This window comes from Myotis daubentonii, chromosome 7, assembly GCF_963259705.1.
Source record: "Myotis daubentonii chromosome 7, mMyoDau2.1, whole genome shotgun sequence".
Taxonomy (NCBI): Eukaryota; Metazoa; Chordata; class Mammalia; order Chiroptera; family Vespertilionidae; genus Myotis; species Myotis daubentonii.
In genome coordinates this window covers 76,813,037-76,832,440 of record NC_081846.1, presented here as the reverse complement: position 1 = coordinate 76,832,440, position 19,404 = coordinate 76,813,037, and the positions used below count along the sequence as shown (strand labels likewise).

General features: G+C 44.4%; 1 pseudogene; it reads right to left on the bottom strand.

Moving 5' to 3' along the window:
* Positions 1–18,185: 18,185 nt before the first annotated feature.
* LOC132238005 (small ribosomal subunit protein uS2-like) lies at positions 18,186–19,020 on the bottom strand (annotated as a pseudogene).
* Positions 19,021–19,404: the final 384 nt, after the last annotated feature.

Below are 19,404 nucleotides of genomic sequence, written 5' to 3'. Positions count from 1 at the left end.
TTGGAAAAATCCAGGTAACTTTATGCTTCGAGTAGGTATTTTTGTCACCTGCGCACGATTTGCGGACAGGACTAGCACTAACCACTGCACAATGAGACTGCTGACTGACTGGCTCACTCAACTCGTGCATGAATCCCGCGCGCTCCCCCGCACTGCATATCCCGCAGCCCACCTGCGCTACGTCTCCTGTCGCCCGGACTGACCAACCGACCCACCCCCCCCCACTTCTTCTAACACCACTTCTTCAAAATAGACTCGCCCAGGCCAAAAACCGACTTCTGTGCATGGGCCACGAAGTTTCAATCGCACTGTATGTGCATGCCCGCATGTGGTATTTTGTGGAAGAGCCACACTCAAGGGGCCAAAGAGCCGCATGTGGCTCATGAGCCGCGGTTTGCTGACCACTGACCTAGGAGAGTGAAAGCAGAGTTACAGCATTATTCCCTGCCCCCAGATAAGAGTTTGAATGAGAGAAATACTAGTAGAAAGAATTGAGAAGGCTCTATTGTCTTCAGGAAGACAGTCTTCCCAGTGGCATCTGAAAGGTATCCTTTTCAAAGGTGGTGGGAAAATGATCACTCAATATGCCAAGAGATGCCTTAGTCAGTGTGTGTTAGTGGATAGAGCATTGGTCCAAGCACCGAAGGGTTGCAGGTTCGATCCCTGGCCCCAGTTGGGGATGTGCAGGAGACAACCAATTGACGTGTCTTTCTCACATTGATGTCTCTGGCTTTTTCTCTCAATCAATGGGAAAAAATATCCTTGGGTGAGGATCAACAAACAAACAAACAAACAAACAAACAAACAAATGCCAAGAGTGATGAGTGCTTCCCAAGTGTCAGGGCATACTGTAGATGGGACATAGAGCCTTATGACACAGAGCAAACAGAGAGTATTCTTATACGGGATTGGTCAGACCAGAAAGGTGTATTGTCAGTGAAAGTTCTCTGGTCAGTGTGACCACAAACCTCAAGGGGACACTTAGTGCCGACCTGTTTCTGGTCCACTTACTCTTTGTTTTCTTAGATGTCCATTTTATATTTTCTCTCTCCTAAAGCATCCTTGACTTTTATTTCTAACTGACAAAATGGAAGCATTTGGAAGAGAACTTCAACAGCCTCCACCACCTTAGCTACTCATCCGTGTCTATCTGTATCCGTCTTGTAAGCCAGAATGAACTGGCCCTGCTCTTATCTGAGACCAACTCCTCTCTCCCTCATGATTGGCTTCTTTCTCTTTCTCACATTCTTAGCCCCTCCTCCTCCCTCTCTATGAATCATTCCCATTAGCCTGCAAATCAAAATAAAACAAAGCCTTCCTTGCCCCATGTCCCCTCCTCAGTTTTCTGCTTCTTATTATAGCAAAATATTCCAAAGATTTCTATTTTATCTTTGACTCCATTTTCTTTCCTCTTATTCCCTCTCTTGAACCCATTTAAACCAAGCTTTACCTGCCACCTACCAAAACAGCTCTCTTCAAGGTCACCAATGAGCTCTATGCTGCTAAATCTAATGATCAAATCTCGGTTTGATGTTAGCACAATTGAGTACACCCTCTTTTTGGAAACACTTTATTCACTTAAGCATTGGGGCCACTCTCTGAGCCTTCTCCCACTCTGTTCAGTCACGTTTGTTGGGTCCTCTGAACTCTAAATCGTGGTAGGCCTTGGGCTCAGCCCTTGGACCTCTTCCACTGCATTAACCTCACTCAAGATGGTTTCATCCAGGTCCATGGATGAAACTACTCAAGATGGTTTACATGCCATCAATAGCCTGGTAATTCCCTAATTTATAACTCTAGTCCTATGCTCTTCTACAAATTCCGAAGCTGAAAATCCATTGCCTACTTTTCATCTCCACTTGAATATTGGCTAAGTATCTCAAATTAACATTTACCAAAAAAAAACAAAAAAAGTTCTGACATCTCACTGCCTTTATATTTTAGTCCAAGCTGCTATCATCTTAGATAATCAGAACTGCCCAATGATGGTTTTCTCTGCTTTCACATTTACCCCTCCACAGTGTATTCTCCATATAACAATCAGAGTGATCCTCTTAAAAATAAAGTCAGATCATGTTATTTTTTTCTGCTCAAGCTCTCCAATAGCTTCCCATTTCTTTCAGAATACACTCTAAAGTCCTATCATAGTCTGTAAGGCTGTCTTGGCCCATCTGGGCTGCTACACCAAAGTACCATAGTCTGGGTGGTTGATAAATAACAGACATTTATTTTCCACAGTTCTGGAGGCTGGATGTTTGAGATCAGGGTGCCAGTATGGTTGGGGGCTCTCTCCCAGGTTGCAGACTGCTGAGTTCTCCTCAAATGGCTGAAGGAGCAAGAGAGCTTTTGGGGGTCTCTCTTATGAGGGCATAAATCCCATACTAAAGGCCCTACCTCCTCATACTATCACATTGGGGGTTAGGATTTCAACATGTGAATTTAGAGGGGACACAAACATTTAGTTCTTAACAAATGCCCTAACTAATCTGGCCCTCTGTGACATCTCTGATCTCATTTCCTGTCCCTGTCCTCTTCCTCATGCCACTCTAGACAACCTGGACTTCTCATAGACCTTTAAACACTCTAAGAAAACCCCTTCTTCAGGTCTTGCATTTGCTATTTCCTCTGTCAGGAGTGCCCTTCCCCTGATGAGCACATGTCTTACTCTTCCTCTGTGTCTCTGCTCAAATACCATTTTAAAAAGAGTTGTCTTCCCTGCTACCACCCACTCTATATAATTAGTCCTCCTTCCCTCATTCCCTCTCATTGTAATATGTATGTGTGTGTGTGTGTGTGTGTGTGTGTGTGTGTGTGTGTGTGTGAGTGTATATATATATAGAGAGAGAGAGCTCTTATCGTTTAACATTTGTAGGGAACCGGATCCTGTAGGAAACAGATGACATATTTATTGGGATTAATTTAATGAAAGAACTATTTTCAAGGATGTGGGCAGAGTTAAGAGAACCAACCAGGATGGTTAAACATCTAGGTTAAGCCATAGTCAGAAGCTAATTTAAGAAAAGCTTGTGACTCTGAAGGGACAAGAGAAGAAAGCTGATACTGAAACCCAGAGAAAGCTGTCGCCATGGTGGAGAGGCCTTCCATCAGGAGATGAGATGTGGCCTTAGGTAGAGAAGCATAGCTGTTCCCAAGTGACCACCTGGTAGAGGGAGGGACAGGGAATGAATACCTTCTTTCTTGTTCTCACCTCCCATCTCTTGCTGGTGCTCCACATTGGCCAAACCCAGCCAGAAGCCAGAGGTCAAGGAAGCCCAGGTGATGCAGTAGTAGAGGTCAGCCTCCTGGGGCACAGGGCAAGGTGGAAAAGGGTGGGAGTGAATCTGTTCAGCATACATTATATGTTTATTTGTTGATAGTCCTTTTCTCTTAGATTATAAGCCCCATGGAAGCAGGAATTAAAACAGTGCCAGGCACAAAGAAAATGCTCAATCAACAGACAGTGGTGTGGTGAAGGGCTGGGGTGGTGGTGGTGGTGGAGGGGGTCAATTGGGAAAAAAAATGGGGACATCTGTAATACTTTCAACAATAAAGATAAATTTAAAAACAAACAAAAAATTAAAAGCAAATGAATGGATAACATATGGGCATGTAATAAGGTAGGCCACAAAGTATGATCTGTGACGTTGTGACCCTGTGACCATATGTCTGAAGGTGAAGAGTCACTTGGAGAAGTAGGAAATCTGACAACCATCTTCTTGGGAAAATAGTTAAAACTGAACACAAAGCATAGCCCAGAGTAGGCACCCCCACGCTGAGCCAACTATGGCATTCTATAGGACACACAAATGTGCTGAGGCTGTAAGACGATGCCAGCTGCCACAGCAACAGCAGCTATAGCAGAGAAAATTTGCTGGTGAAAGGAGAAACTTCTTGCATTATAATCACTAAAAATTGAAAACACAGACAGACCCTGAAAACCCTGTAGTCATCAGGAATATTAGCATCAAAAGCAAGAAGCAGATAAACTGGATCCCCTTTGTGGCATGGTTGAGGCTTAAAGGTTCCCCTAGTTTACCTGGGCTTGATCCTAGTGTAGTATCTGGTAGACAGACCCGGTGCCATACTATTTCCACACCAAAAAAATCTGATCATATTTGTGTTGGTGATTTTTTAAGAGTCTATCGAAGATTTAATAGGGGAAACAGAAGAAGTAATTTCTGTTGCACACCACAAAACAAACTGTAAATAAGGTCACCAGATAAATTTGTTTGCCCAAATCCCTTTCCTCTTCTCCATCTCTTCTACTTTCTCACCAGACAGCTCAGTTCAGTCCTCAACTTACATACCTACTCAGTCTGCAAAGCAAAGGTCCTCTCTGTTTCTAGGCCAACATCTACTGCTGCCAGAGAAGGCCCCTTAGGGGTTCCACCTCCAACTCAAAGGAGCAAATCAAATATTTCTCCCAAGCACCCACATAGTCTTCCTGACATGAGAACTATAAATGCAATTTTCTTTAACTCATTCCATAGAACAGTAAATTATTAAACAATGGCCTACCTGGAGGTCATCCATCTTCTTCCTTCTCACCTCATTCATTTGGTTTCTTCTTAAATCTCAAGTCGAAAAAATCACTCAGGTTCTTTCAACTGTATGTTCCAAGTTTGGTAGACTCAGCTCACCACCCAGCCCTGATGTATGTGCTAAGGCAGGACGGCCTGTCTGAGGCCGCCAGGCTGCCTGTTCCACAGATGTTGGGTGCAGCTCAGGCACCAGCTTTGTTATACTGAAACCACACAGCAGAGCAAGAGGCATTGCCCTGTAAGAGACCTCATCTTCTTTCAATACCAGCATGGAAGCGAAGGATTGTGTCAAAATGCATGGTAGAGACAAGACCAGTAATGGTGGGGAAGGGAGAAAGCAAGTGAATAAGAATCAGATTGGAAAAGTCTTCTGGAGTAGGTGGGCACCCAGGGGTACAAGAGGCAGCTTACAGGAGAGACTGTGGTACAAGACTGAGGTGCATCTCACCTAGCAGAGAGACAGCTGAAGACTCTGGGCTACTGAAGAGCTTGCTTTGTGTTCACAGGAGAGAGAAGCATTTGAGATGTCTTTAAAGCTAACTCAGCACCAGACAGTATTGGAGCAGAGGGAAGGCCAGTCTGGCTAAAGCACTGAGCAGGGGAATCTAGCCCAAGACCAGATGTTGGAGAGAAGAACAGTGATGAGGGGGTAGGGCAGCATACGGGCTGGAAAGCACATGGTCACCCTGCCCTGCCTTTGCATGGCCTTGACAGTGGTCTTTCATCTGACCTGAGGGCCGTGATCCAGAGGGGCAGTAAGTGACACAGCTCTGGTTAAAGTCATACTTTCTCTGAAAAGTCCTCTAAAAATCCAATTATTCTCAAGTGTTATGATTTGAAAATAGTCCTATCTGGTTTGGCTCAGTGGATAGAGCGTCGGCCTGTCGACTAAAGGGTCCCAGGTTCAATTCCAGCCAAGGGCGTATGCCTGGTTGTGGGCTCAATCTCCCCCAGTAGACGGTGTGTAGGAGGCAGCCAATCAATGATTCTCTCTCATCATTGATGTTTCTATCTCTCTATCTCTCTTCCTTCCTCTCTGGAATCAATAAAAAAATACATATTAAAAATAAAATAAAAATAAAGGCTTACGGTAGAGTTTATGCTCTTACTTATGCCCTTTGCTATGAATGCACCTTCTTTCAATAAATTCACCATATCCATGTTTCCCTCCAGCATTAACATAGATGTGCTGCCTTTTCTGTGCTCTGAAGTGTATGAGCAGCCTGCTCTTTGGGCCCATGTTGAATCAAAACAACCCTAGAATTGAATCACTGAGGTTGAGGTGGATGGAGAAGTCGTGGCTGAGTGTGAACTCCCAAAGGAACCTGCAGAGGTTGGTTTACTCTGGTTGGCTAACATTCCCAATACTGAATTCTCCAGATTCAAGGATGGAGGGTAGAGAAGGGTTCACATCTGTACTGCCTGTAGGTTGCCTTGAGCTCCAGGAGCTGGGGTGGCCCCGGGAACTAGCCTGTGGAGGGAGGCAGAAGAATCAGCCTGCAGTTGAGTGGACCTCCCATAAACAGAGACATAATCCAGGTCCACATGGGCCATGCAGTGAAAGGGTAGAGCCGCTCATGGAGTGGCACATCCTGTGCATGGGTGAATTTATGGAAACCAAATTCCATTAAGGTGCAACACCACTTCATACTTCTAACAGCACTGGACAACCTGAATGGGAGATACACTCTCACTGACAAAGTTTCAGCAAGCTCCTTTGAACTATTGGGAGTGTCTGAGGCAGTGAGCAAGGGGCAGCTGATGGGCACTTGGTGGACTACTTGACCGTGGGAAGCTTCCAAACTCAGCCCTACGCACAACTGTTCAGCCCAGAGCAGCTGCTCAGAAGGAAAAAATAATTAGACACCATAAGGTTCCCTTATGGCTTAAGATTCTCTCCACCTCCTGGTCTAACACAGCCCTCTCTGGTATGTGGTGCTTTGGGCTATAGTTCTGAGAGTTTCCGTCTCATTCAAAATGTCTTTGAAGCTAGACTCATTGTAAGCCAGACTGGGATAATAGAGGGCAGGTTATAGCTTGATCTACATTCATATTACAAAGGTTGTTTAAAAAAGAAAAGCTAATTGTGGCTTTCCAAATACCCAGGTGACACAAATACTGCTACACAGAGCCTCCTTGGGCACAGTAATTCTGGGTGGTCACTGTCCTTTGTCTTTGCTTTACCTTACCCATTCCTTTAGGCTGTCTTCCTCCGTTCCTTCCTCCCTCCCTCCTTCCTTCCCTCCTTCCTTCCTCCCTCCCTCCCTCCCTCTCTTCCTCTCCTTTTCCTTGTTCATATATTTTACATAGGGCCTGACCCTGTCAGTACCCCAGGTTTGATTAACTTAGGCTACCCCTTCCTCATACCCAGCTGCTGATTTCAGATGCAGACTGGGGAGATAAAAAACTGTCAAGAAGGGAAAATGAATGAGCGGCAGATAAATGGGGGAACCACAATTTGCTCAGGCACAGCCTGCCACTTGCCTGGCTTATAATTAGAGGCATAAGAAATGTGTTTTTCTCCCAGTTTCGGACTCTGTTTTTCTTTTTCACAAAACATCTGAATCCCGCATTTAGTGTGATCCTGTGCTATTTTGCTGGCAGTCCCACAATAGCCACCAACTTAGGGACTGCCGAGGGAAGCCAGATACCTCCACCAGAGTAAACGCATTCCTGGACCTGACATCTGGGTCTTGCAGCTGGAGGGAGGAAGGAGACAAAAAAGAAACAGTCCTGAGTGTCATCAAAGGCAGTTGATGATGCCAAGTGAGTATGGAAATTACATACAGTACAGATGCCATTTTCAACATCAGACAAATAATGCGGCTATTTAGGAAAAACAAAGATGTGCTTACAAACTGATGATCCGGGGACGTGCAATGAAAATGTTCGGAGCTTCCAGAGTGATAGGAGCGGGCCGAGTGCTCATTTCCAAACGACTCACATTCTTCTGACTGTGGTTCTAAAAGAGTAAGATTGAAGTAGTCAGATTTCCACCCCCACCCTTTTATGAAAACGAGAGAAAAAAATGTAATTTGAAACTGAGCTCTATAAACAATCTCTACATGGATATTTAAGTTTTTAGATTTATGCCAGCTTTTCTTGTAGGCACCATTTTAGATTGCTTTGTGTGACAGACAAGGGAATATGAAAGCAATAAGTACACCCTGTTATCTACAGGCCGTGATCAATCACGGAGAATTAGTTCATTGTGCCTGTATTGGAGGGAGGAGGAGGAGTGGTGAAAGAGGAAATTGGAAATGCTAACGAGCACAAAAACACCTAGGCCCTCTTCCTTTCTCTCCCCTTCTGAGTTAGATCTGTTCAAGATTGGGGGCTCCAGGATGCCCAGAGCCACCCACATGCAGGTTAGAGGCCCTGTGCAGCCACCTCGGGTGTGCAGAGTGAACACTGAGGAAGTGGGCGGGGGCGGGGGGGGCGGGGCGGGGGGGCGGCAAATACCAGTTCCAGGTCCAGGAACAAACATTTCTAAAGGGAGCTCTATTACCTTTTCCAAATTATTGTTATTTTCAAAACACACATCTTCAGGGGTGAGCTCTTTCTTTGTAAGAGGGTCTTTTCCAGGAGAAGCCTGGCAGGAAATAGTTCCTCTAACCTAAAGATGACTTCAAACTGGGAATCTAATGTTTCTGTTGAATAGCAAATGGGTTTAAGTGGTTTTAGTTTTTAATACCTCTTTTAAAAAGTTTACTTTTAAATATATATGCATAATTTATTAATAATAATAATCTTTTGCAGTTACTTAGCACTTTTCAATTTACAAACCACTTTTGTGTACAATGTCTCATTGCTTTAAAAACTTTAACTCAAGCCCTGGCCAGTTTGGCTCAGCGGATAGAGCGTCTGCCTGCAGACTGAAGGGTCCCAAGTTTGATTCTGGCCAAGGGCACATGCCTGGGTTGCGGGCTCAATCCCCAGTGGGGGGCATGCATGAGGCAGCCAATCAATGATTCTCTCTCATCATTGATGTTTCTATCTCTCTCTCCCTCTTCCTTCCTCTCTGAAATCAATAAAGAAATATATTTTAAAAAAACCAAAAACTTTAACTCAACTATCTACCTTCAAATGTGAGCTGAGATGAGTAAAGTCAAATAGACTTCAGGATACACAAGAAGTAGAAACAGCCCTAGCTGGTTTGGCGCAGTGGATAGAGCATCGGCCTGCACACTGAAGGGTCCCGGATTCTATTCTGGTCAAGGGCACATGCCTGGGTTGCGGGCTCAATCCCCAGTAGGGGGTATGCAGGAGGCAGCTGATCAATGTTTCTATCTCTGTCTCCCTTTTCCTTCCTCTCCAAAATAAAATAAAATATATATATATATATATATATATATATATATATATATATAATTTTTTAAAGAAGTAGAAACAAAGAGAAATAAATCTAGAGAAATTTCAGGAAAACTATAAAATAGGTAAAGCTCTTCCCTAACACCTATGATTCCATTCAATGCTCTTTCCCCAGTCATTGGTGCATCTCTACTTGTCTACATTTGCAGGTTCCCTTGTTTATGAAACCTAGGCTGCAGATAAAGGATGCGTGATTAGTAATTGCATCTACTGAACCACGGGACTTTACTTTGTTGATGTCTGAAGGGAATTCATGACTTGGCAGTTACCACGTCATTTCAGAACTTCTGAGCATGCTCAGTGGCATCTCTAGGATTTCTTTGTAGGAGGGCTTAGGGGTGGAAATCTCTTAGAAGGAGGTGGTTAGGGGACTTGGCTTGAAGCTATGTTTGTGTAGCAAGTACATTGTTGTCACTTACATTGTACAATTATTTGTAGTGACTTGGAGACCTGTTGAAGCTAACCCTCCTAAACCTGCCTCTTGACATTTCCACTGGTCTTGTCCTGAGCCTGTGTTTCTCAAAGTTGGCACCACTAGCATCTGTGAATGGACCATGACCAATTTTCTTTATGCAGGACTGTCCTGTGCTGTAGGACTTTCAGTATCCCATGGCCGTGCTCACAAAATGCATGGGAAAAGGGTTGGCCATTGGGACAACCAGACCAATCATTCCCACATTTTGTTACCCTTGTTGAGAACCATTAAGTCTATTTCAATTTTCAAGAAGATACCTTTTTTCCAGAGGAGCATTTGGGAGAAAAATAAACATGTGCAAACAAGGCAGAGTCATGGAAAGGCAGTGTTATCTGCAAAATGGCTCTGCATGTCCCCCCACTTCTATACTGCCCTCATGCACAATACATGCCCATCAGTAATAGCTCTCAGGAAAAGGACTTGGGTAGGGATTCCATTTGAAAAAAATCTTTCCTTAGATTCAGCACTCATAGGGGGACATACCTACCGCCCTCCTCTGATTGAGTGTCCATGGTCAACTGAAAGAGCACTGGACTAGGAGCCAATTGTCATGAAATAACTGTTATATTATGTAAGCCATTTAACCTCTTTATGCCTCAACTACCTCATCTATAAGATGGGAATAATAATCCATATTCTACCTACCTCATAGAGTTATGAGGACAAAATTATAAACATAAAAGTGCTCTGAGAAGTTAAAAAGATAATAGATAAAATGATGGGACAACTATAAAACACAGATGGGGTTTCTTAAACAATTAAAAATAGAACTACCAGATTATGAAACAAGCTCTGGAGGAACCAGAATGGAGCTTAGGTAAACACTGGTACTTGCTGCCTCCCATAGCCACATCAAGATTACAACTAAAATACAAAAAAACATCATTCAGAATTGCCTGAAATCTGGCTGAATGGAAGTTCTACAACTAGAGAAATAAAGAAGAAAATACATCCAGACTGGCAGAAGAGGCAGAGGCACGGAACTGGTCCAATACCCACATGTGACTTTTTTTTTTGTTGGGAGGGATATCTCTGCTGCAGAGGCCTCCTGTGAGAAGCAGGGAATCCCAGCCCTACACCAGACCCCAAGCCCAGGGTTCCAGAGCTGGGAAGAGAAGTCCCTGTAACTTCAGGCTGTAAAAACCAGTGGGGATTGTGGCTCAATGACATGGAGGTTGCTGGGGTCCCACACAGTTCCTCTTAAAGGGCTGGCACATGAACTTACAAGGTCCTGCTTCCACTGAGCTCCAGCACTAGGGCAATGGCTTAGGGGTTGGGCGGGGGGCAGGGGGGGAAGGGGGGGCAGAGGGGTGAACCAGGGACATATAGGGAGGGACTGGATTTTCTGTCATTGGGGAAGGAACTCAGGGTTGGCTTTCTCCCTGACAGAGGTGCTCACAGGGTGCTCATTGTTCTGTGCTGGGACCTCCCCTGTCTCAGAGCTGACTGACAGCCATAACTGAGTTTCCATCACATGGTTCACACTATTTGCTCAGTCCTGATGATTCCCTGAGAACCCACCCCATCCAATTTGCAGCCCCACCCAAGCTGTTTGCAGCAGTTTTTCCATATGAATGGCCATCCTGACTCAGGCTTCAGACTTTGCTAAAATCTCTCAAACAAGCAGCAGTTGGCATCAACGTGCCCCAAACCTATCAATAAAAGGCCCAAGACCTGGCAATAGCACCAACATGACCTGCTTCACAGCTGGGCCTTGCCTGGGCACTTCACAAGTCCAATACAAGTAGCAGCCACCTGCAAATCTCTCTGTAGCTCTGCTGGGTAGCCCCAGGCAGTGGCTGACTTTGTACCTCCCAGGAGACCCCCAGGCAGTGCATGCAGTGGACAGTTTCAGACCATAGCAGATTACAACTCTACACATTCACAAGTGACACACTCAAGAGCCAGACTCAGTGAGCACCAAAGCCCCACTGAAGCAAGTCTTGCTCCCCTATAGTAGCTGCTGGTCCTCACAGCCAATTGGCCTGGAGGGCAATTCCTCCCAGTGACAACAACAGCAATTGAGGCTCAACTACAGCAAGACTGTGCACACAGCCCACACAAGGGTACACCTAGAGTGCCCAGCTCAGGTGACTGGGGAGGCCAAACCACTGGGTCCTATAGGACACCTACTACACAAGGCCACTCTACCAATCCCAGGAGACATAGCAGCTCTACCTAAAAACAAATACAGGGAAGCAGCCAAAATGAGGAGACAAAGAAAGATGTCACAAATGAAAGAAATGGAAGCAAGCAAACTGCTGGACACAGAGTTCAAAACAATGGTTATAAGATTACTCAAGGATCTTAATGAGAGCTTCAAGGGACTAATGAGACTTTCAAGGATCTTAGTGACAATGTCAAAGACATGAAAAAGGACCAGTCAGAAATTAAGCATACACTAACTAAAATAAAAAATAATTTACAGGGATTCAATAGTAGAGTAGAGGATTCTGAAAGTGAAATCAATTATTTGGAATATGAGAAAGCAAAAAACATCCAATAAGAACAGCAAAAAGAAAAAAGAATTAAAAAATATGAAGATTGTGTAAGGAGCCTCTGGGACAACTTCAAGCATATTAACATTTGCATTATGGGGGTGCCAGAAGGCGATGAGAGAGAGGAAGATATTGAAAACCTATTTGAAGAAATAATGACAGAAAACATCCCCTACCTGGTGAAAGAAATGGATTTATAAGTTCAGGAAGCACAGAGTCCCAAACAAGAGGAACCCAGAGTCCCACACCAAGACACATTATAATTAAAATGCCAAGGGTTAAAGACAAAGATAGAATCATAAAGCAGCAAAAGAATAGCAATTAGTTACCTAAAAGGGAGCACCCATACGACTGTCAGTTGATTTCTCAACAAAAACTTTGTAAGCTAGAAGGGAGTGACAAGAAATATTCAAAGTGATGAATAGTAAGGACCTACAACCAAGATTACTCTACCCAGCAAAACTATAATTTAGAATTGAAGGTCAGATAAAGAGCTTCACAGACAAGAAAAAGCTAAAGGAATATTTCACCACCAAACCAGTATTACATGAAATATTGAAGGGTAATCTTTAAGATGAGGAAGAAGAAGAAGAAGAAGAAGAAGAAGAAGAAGAAGAAGAAGAAGAAGAAGAAGAAGAAGAAGAAGAAGAAGGAGGAGGGTAAAATGGCAATAAATACATATCTATAAACAATCGAATCTAAAAATCAAAATAAACAAAGAATCTAATGAACAAAATAAACTGATGAATAAAATGGAACCAGAGGCCTGGAAACATGGAACAGACTGATGAATCTCAGAGGAAAGGGGGGGAGGAGGGACAGGAAAAGATTAAACAAATAACTTATATGCACATATGTATTACCTATGGACACAGACAATAGGGTGGTGAAGGCCTGGGGAAGGGTGGGAACCAGGTGGAGAAGGGGGATGGGGTGGGCTGAAAAAGGGGAGATATAAAGATTAAAAAAAAACAACTACCATATTAGCTAGCAATCCCACTCCTGGGTATTTATAAAAACAAATGGCCCTAGCCGGTTTGGCTCAGTGGATAGAGCATTGTATTACGGACTGCAGGATTCCAGGTTCAATTCTGGTCAAGGGCACATGCCTGGGTTGTGGGCCCAATCCCCATTTGGGAGCGTGCAGGAGGCAGCCAATCAATGCTTCTCTCTCATCATTTGTGTTTCTATCTCTCTCTCTCCCTTTCCTTTCCTCTCTGAAATCAATAAAAATATTTAAAAAATTGAAAGCAGGGGCTTGAAGAGATATTTGCATACCTATGTTCATAGAAATATTCTTCACAACAGCCAAGATGTAGAAGTAACCCAAATATCCATTGATGAATGAATGGATAAACAAAATGTAGTATATACATACAACAGAACATCATTCAGCCTTAAAAGGAAGACAGTCCTGTCACATGCTATAGCATGCCATAGCATGAATGAACCTTGAAGGTATGCTAAGTGAAATAAGCCAATCACAAAAAGACAAATGTATGTAATTCCACTTATATGAGGTAACTAAAGCAGTAAAATTCATAGAAACAGAAAGTAGAATGGTGGTTTACCAGGGGCTGGGGGAAGGGGGAAAGGGGAGTTGTTCAGTTGTTAGAGAGTTTCAGATTTTCAAGATGAAAAAGTTTTTGTGAACATATCAACACTATTGAACTGTATACTTAATTTTATGTTGAGTGTTTCATAACCACAAGTTTTTTTAAAAGCATGATAGAAACAGAGGTATTGTCATCAATCATAACTCAGAGGTTGGAGGAAAACAGGAGCACTTATTTACAAGTTGGGCAAGTTATATTAGTAGGTGTGTTACCCTGGATTCCTCCAGAACACCTTTAGAGAGAAATACATAAGGAATGAACCAGGTAGGCAATTAATTTAGAAAAGTAATTCTTAAAGTGAGAAATATACTAGAATCCCATAAGCGGGCCTTTTTCAAAATACACAGGTGAGGGTTCCTGAATGCAAATAACAGAAGCCACTCTGGTTAGCTATACAGAGAAACAGAACCGGTAGGATGTGGTATATATGTAGACAGAGATTTATTTTAAGAACTTGTTCACACATTTATAGAGGCTGGCAAGTTCAAAGTCTGAAGGTTGGGCCATCAGGGTGGAGACCCAAAGAAGAGCTAATTCTATGGTCCAAGTTGGAATGCCATCTGCTGGCAGAATTTCTTCTTTCTAGCGTGTGTGTGTGTGTGTGTGTGTGTGTGTGTGTGTAACACGAGAGTGTGTGTGCACATACACATCTTTGTTCAATTTAGGCCTTCAACTGATTGGATGAGGCCCAAATACACTGGGGAGAACAATCTCCTTTATTCACAGTCTACTGATTTAAATGTAAATCTGATCCCGAAAGTATCCTCCCAGAAACATCCAGAATAATGTTTGAACAAATATGTGGTTGCTACAGCCCAGCCAAGTTAACACTGTCATTCTCAATTTTCTAGCCTTTGAGTTCTAAATCTGAGAGATCTTTCTGATTCACTCTCTGCTTTTAACCCCACTTCAAAATAGTTATCAAATCTTCTTTCATCTTCATTTGTGAGGTGTTTTGAGTTCATCTTTAGTGCAACTTACTATCTGCCACTTCCCAGACTGTCTTGCATCTAGGGAAAGGCATATGGGTAGTCCATATTCATTTGCCAGGACTGTCATAACAAAATACCACAGACTGCGTTCTTTAATGACAGAAACATCTTTCTCATAATTCTGGAGGCCAGAAGTCCAAAATCACGGTGTTGGCAGGTTTCGTTTCTCCTAAGGCCTCTCTTTGGCTTGCAGACGGACGCCTTCTTACTGTGTCTTCACATGGTCTTTCCTCTGTGCACACTCATCTTGCTGTCTCTGCCTCGTCTGATAAGTACACCAGTTTAGGGACTCACCCTTATAACCTCATTTAACCTTAATTATATCTTTAAAGGCCTTATCTCCAAATATAGTCACATTGGGGGTTAGGCTTCAGCATAAGAATTTTAGGGAGGGCACAATTCATTGCATAACAGTTCACCAATCAGCCATACCAGGGCAGGCTTTGACTCAGGAGCCAGTAAGGGGAGAACACCATGACAGCAGCAGTGGCACAAACCAAGGCCACATGAGCTGGTTCAGAAGTCACAACGGGACTGGCAGCAGTAGAGACCGAATTCCAGGCTCAAAGGTTGCTCAGAACTGGCACAGGATGGCAATGCAAATTGAGGTGCCTCGTGCCTGGTGGTAGCAGCCGTGACTATCTTATCAGACTAGCTTTGAGATGAAGTGGGCATTATTACTAGAAGTTTAACTTCAGGGGTGATTCTCCCGTCTTATTAGCAGTTCTACTTTGCCTTATGTTTATGGTACATGAGTAAAGGGATGTGGTTCTTGTAGTTTATTTGGCAGAAATAGTTATTCAATATGATTTCTATGTCATGAATATGTCCATAGACAGTAATTTATTCAAAAAATATTTTATACCCGTTCAAGTAATAGGGATTTGGAAATTTTCAAGAACAAAAATAATCTTTGTGATTGAGGTTAGCTACTTATTAAAAATGGCTTGGCCAAGTTGTAGGGCCTGGGTCTCCCATAACCTTCACATAAACTCCCTTGCTACCTAATCACTTAGAGTTGACTTCCACCACTTGAAATTAAAAATCTGGATGCCTAGGTTATGGCAACGGACTGGCAACCTGGTGCCTAGACTCTATCTTAAAAACCATTGTCGAACGAATATTCCTAACACACTGCTTTCATCTCATGTGTCTTTGTCTATAAATTCTTAGGGAAACTTGGGTGTTATTATCGTAGCTTTTTTATGTCAGTTGCAAGTGTCAGGACACAAATTCAAACTAGCATAAGTAAAAAAGGTTATGTATTGGCTGACACAACTATGAAGGCCACAGGGGTAGGTGAAACTCCAGGCATCCAGCCATGGCTGCCGTCAGAGGCTCACATTATGTTCTCAGGTCTGTGTGCTTCTTCATTCCCAACTCCCTCCAGGCGTCAGCTAAATTAGACCCTGGCTTCTTGATCTTTGAAGGTGACTGAGATGTAGATACTCTCCTTTTTCGGTTGTACCTACCTGAGCCGAGTGTTTTCCACTGGGCCAATCAGTGTCCAAAGGGATGGGTTCCCAGGGGCCAGACTGGGCTGTGCATTAGCTGCTAAGGTGGGAGAGGAAGCCACAGTCCCTCTAGGTAGGGAATGCCAATCGCCCACAAGCAAAAATGTCTAACAGAATAATCCAGAAACACACCAGCTTTGGGGGTAGTGCATTTTCCACCCTCCAATCACACTGGCTGGCTTCTTGTCTTTCCAGTGGGAGTCTAGCTTTGGTGGCCTGGACACTAGTGATGATCCTGGGTTTTCTCAGGAAGAAGCTGCCTGTGTCTGAGGAAAACAAGGTTTCTCTGAAAGTAAATGCAGATTGTCCTCCTGGCCAGAGGGCTATGTGCAGTGTTTCTGCTCTTCCATACTATGTGGCTTTTGAAGCTCTTAATCCATTTTCCACTGGTGCTGGCAGCATCACCAACCCTTCGCTCCACTCTCTGCCCTGCAGGAGGCCCATGTGGTCTTTAGACAGGCACTCCCTGCACCCAGGGACAAGTGGACCCATTGTTCCATGGGGTTTCCTTTAGGCTAATCGGAGGAGTGTGAAAGAACCCATTTAAAGAAGTCTGATGAATAAGAACAAAATAAAGATCAAACTCAGGCATCATCAAAAGCTGTTTGTTAACAGACAAGATGTTCTTCAAAGCCTTTATCAGGAGCCAGGGGAGACTTATCTTGCAGCACTATGTGGAGAAAGTAGGCGGGTCTGGGGGCATTCATTTGAAGTTCTAAACAGATGACTGCTGGCCTGGCAGCTGGGCTCAGAATTATCAGTCAGTCTCTTGGGTTAAGTGGGCAGCACTGGTAGATAGGGGTCTGGGAAAAATAACTCATGTCGTGGGTAATGCTTACTAGAGAAGTCCTCCAGACCTGCCTGCCTCTGCACCACCTCCAGGAAGGAGCCACATGTTGCAAATTAGAGAAGTTCTTTCCTCATCCTGGATCCCTGGTTTAGGAAATTGAGCCATCCTGATGTCATACAAGCCTTGTACCTATGTTTCAGATGTAAACAAATGCATGGAGACATTCACTTCCTTAAACCAGCACTAGACTGGGGCATGCCAGTGCTTCCGGGTCGGGCTCTTGAATGCCTGAAGTTAACAGTAATAGGTAACATTTATTGAATGCCCACCGCAGGCAGGCAGGCACTGTGCCCTGACAATCTCATTGGAGCCTCACCACACTCTAGGCCCTTATTATCCTCGTTTTATAGACATAGGAAATGAAACCCTGAGAAGTTCATGTAATTCACTTGAGGTTTCACAGCTAATGCATAGTAGAGCCGGGACTGGCGCTTCTACGGCTTGCTATATCCAAAGCCTGTGCTATTAATTCCTTATCGTACTGCCATTCGAACTAGAGCCACCAAGGACTTCACCTGCCTTTTTCCTTAGAAAATGGGAACTGAATTATCCTCATTTCAAACCTCAGTCCTAGATGGAGAGACTGAGTCACACAGAGGTTAAGTAACTCACCTGGAACATAGAATTCACCATAAGGAATGTTTTTTTTTCTCTTATTGTAAAAGATAAGCTATAAGTCAAACGCCAACAGATTTAAGGACATGGGGGTGGTGATGCCAGAGACACTACCCAGAATCCAGTTACTCCGGTACCCATGTGTGTAATAATTTCTATTGGCATCCATGTGTATTTTAATATCACTTCTTAAAGGAACACGACTACAAACTGTGTTGCCCCAAATAGTAGCCTTTAGTTCCATGTAGCTATTTAAATGTATATTAATTAAATTAATTAAACTGTAAAATTTAGTTCCTTAGCTCCATCAGCCGCTCTGAAGTGCCCAGCAGTAGATGCAGCACTTCCCCATCATCTCAGAAAAGTTCTATTGGCCAGCGCTGCTCCCAAACCTCCCTTGACCACGCTTCCTTCGTCTGCTCTTCTACAACTCCTTGAAAGAGTTGGCTCTACTTTGTTAGCTCCAACTCCCCACCTCCCTTTCTTTCTTCAGTCCACTCCAGGCTTTTCATAGCAACCACCTCAATGAACCTCCTTGTCAAAGCCAGTGGCCAATGTCCTTACCTTGTCCTTCCGGCCAGCTGCATTGGATGCCATTGGTCACATTGCTCCTCTTATTAATTTATTTTAGAAACTGTTTCTTTTCCATCAGTCGTATTTCCATTTTGTTAAAGAGTTTATGGAAGAAGAGTTTATGGAAGAAGAGCTTAAGACTACTCAGTGGTTGTACCTACCCATTCTGTGGCCTGAGCAGTGGGGGCTGCAGACCAGCCTTCAGTGGCTGCTGAGTCTCCAGGCTTCAGTAGGAAATGGCTGGACAGGCACAGAGGGCCACCTGCGCCTGCAGACCAGTAGGCGACCTCGGGTTGTGCAGCAGTGAACTCGGCAGCTGGAGCAGTCCATTCACCCTGAGGTTCCTCCTTGGTCACAGCCCCTGCTCTTCCTTTTCAATCTCTTCAGGGCTCTGTAGGAGTAGAGAACAGGCATGACCTGCCATAGCTGTTCACGGGAGATGGCGTCACACATACACAGTACTTCCCGGGCAAGCCCACTGAGTGAGTCCCCTTGCTGTTGCAAGGGCTGGCAATGTCCATATAGCGTAGAGGAGAGTCTCTGTTACACAGAGCAGTGGTGGGCAGGCTAGCGTAAATCACCTCTGTGAGAGGCTGGTGGTCAGCCCTGGGGTCAGTAAGCACCAGGAGTGTCGATTCCTGGAAGGCTGCCAGGATCTGGTTAGTGAAGGTTCCAGGAGTGAAGTGGCAGCAATAAGAGTGGCTCCAGTGGCAGCGGCCAACTTCAGCACAGCGCGCTGGCCAGTGTCCTGGACGATGTGACACTGACGTCAGCAGGGTTTTCGATGGCAACAATGACGCGAGCTGCCAGCAGAAGCTCCTCCCAGGTCCTCTTCAGATTGGTGACGTAGATGCCATCGCTCTTCCTTTGTAGATGCACTCTTCCATCTGAAAGTCAAGGTTGGTGGGTTCCAGCTACAAGGAATTTGAGGACATCTCCCTCCTTCATTTGCAGGACATCAAGGGCTCTGGACATTGTGAAAAATTTCCCCGTAAGCGATGCGGGAACAAGAACAGTGCCGCATGGGCCCCTCTCTGGGCAGTGCGAAAAAGGCACTCTTCCCCTTCACACGCGTTCTTCTCGGAGCTTCTGGAAACCACGCTGCCTTGGTTCTCCTTCTACGTAAACGGGGCACATGGCAGCCTTGTTCGCTCTCTGTTCCTCTCAACAAGAAATTCTCACTGCAGAGTCCCTGGGGCTCGATCCTCAGACCTCCTGTCTTAGGTAGCTGCATCCTCTCCACAGGTGATCTCAACAGCCAGAAAGCAGAAATCACAGCACATAGCTCCCGCGCTTAAAGCCTTCCATGGCTTTCCGTTGCAATCAGGGTAAAACCCGAAGTCCCTGCTGTGGCCTTCA